Source organism: Vulpes lagopus, chromosome 21 (genome assembly GCF_018345385.1).
Source record: "Vulpes lagopus strain Blue_001 chromosome 21, ASM1834538v1, whole genome shotgun sequence".
Classification (NCBI taxonomy): Eukaryota; Metazoa; Chordata; class Mammalia; order Carnivora; family Canidae; genus Vulpes; species Vulpes lagopus.
Window position 1 is genome coordinate 39,150,334 of NC_054844.1, and position 1,757 is coordinate 39,152,090.

Consider the following 1,757-nt stretch of genomic DNA (forward strand, 5'->3'; position numbering starts at 1 on the left):
CCTGCATTAGGAATGGGGCTGGAATTAGAAATGACAAATACCCACCATTTGCTTCAACGTGGATGGAACTGGAGGGTATTATGCTGAGTGAAATAAGTCAATCGGAGAAGGACAAACAGTGTATGTTCTCATTCATTTGGGGAATATGAATAATAGTGAAAGGGAATATAAAGGAAGGGAAAAGAAATGTTGGGAAATATCAGGAAGGGAGACAGAACATAAAGACTCCTAACTCGGGGAAATGAACTAGGGGTGGTGGAAGGGGAGGAGGGCGGGTGTTGGAGGGGAATGGGTGACGGGCACTGAGGTGGACACTTGACGGGATGAGCACTGGGTGTTTTTCTGTATGTTGGTAAATTGAACACCAATAAAAGTTAATTAAAAAAAAAAAAGAAATGGTATTACAATGCTGCAGGGTTCAATAAACTGGATTTAATGCAAGATGATGCAGTGTATGAGAATGATGATGTGAAAGAGGCTATATGGCTTCCTGAGAACCTTCCTGAGAGCCACAGGATGTTTCACATTAAGAGAGCACTGGACCTGACCAGGAGGTAGCATATCTTGCCTAAGGAGTAGTGGACAAATATGAGGAAGGTAAATTCTACCTTGAACCCTACTTGACTGAAGTTATTCGGGAAAGAAAACAGAAGAATGGGCAAAGAAGTAATCACAGAGTTGAAATCTGTGGTTACAGCTGCCCTCAAATATTTTTAAGAAATTTGAGTAAATCTGAAATGTACAATTGAGAACTATTTGAGCTACAAATGTACTACTTAAATAAACGTCTATTGTAATTTTTTAAATTTAAATTTAAAAATATTTTAATAAAAAACTGAATTGTGAAAAAAAAAAGGAATGGGGCTGGTTCACTTATTTGCAAATGAGCTTATTAGCATTCTTAAAATCATGTGTATATATATATATATATATATTATTATTATTTTTTTTTATAAAATCATGTATATTTTTAGAAAGCTTCAGCCCCTGTGAGGCTTGGCTATCTTCTAGCAGGTAGATAAATAAACATATAAATAAAATGTGTAAATACATACAATGTGGCTCTAGTAATTTCAAATCTAACAAAGCTTGCAATCTGGTTTCTCTAAGCCCTTCTTTTTTGGATGAAATTCATACTTTCATGACCTTAAAACCAAAAATCATTATTTTTTCTGAGCAGAAAAACTTTGTGGTGGATATATATATATATATTCTGAAATTCAGAGAGCCCCAGGAATGAGAAGACATGTTTCAGAGTGTCCATGCATCTCAGAGATGTTGTGCCAAAACATGTGTGCATGACAGCATTTTTCTTGGAGAAGTCATAGGTTAACCAACTTCTCGACAGCAACTGGAACCCACAAAGGGTAAGAATCTTGTCATCTAGATATTTGAAGTCGTAAGACTTCTCTTCTTTAGACTGAAAGTGAAAGTTTTCTGTCATCTTGCTACATTGTTTATTTCCTCAAAAGTGTCTCCAAGGAGAGTGGCTGAGACATGGTTGAGCACTCAACTCTACCACTAGTAGCCATTTGATATTATATTATCCCTAAGAGGTCTCAAAAAAAAAAAAGTCCACACAAACATTTTATTACTTGCTTGAGTTTTGGCTTCCAGCCCTTATGTTGGAGGGCTCCTAGCTCCCATTGGGGATGACCACATGGTAAGCTTTTTTTCGTGAGTCACTTAGTGTCCTAGGGCCTAAAATGCTAAAAGTAAGCGAAAATCCTCCTGTTGCTATCCCCCACACCTATAGA

General features: G+C 36.9%; 1 pseudogene; it reads left to right on the plus strand.

The window, feature by feature from the left end:
- The first annotated feature begins 435 nt into the window (after positions 1 to 435).
- LOC121479970 lies at positions 436 to 670 on the plus strand (annotated as a pseudogene).
- The last annotated feature ends 1,087 nt before the right edge of the window (positions 671 to 1,757 follow it).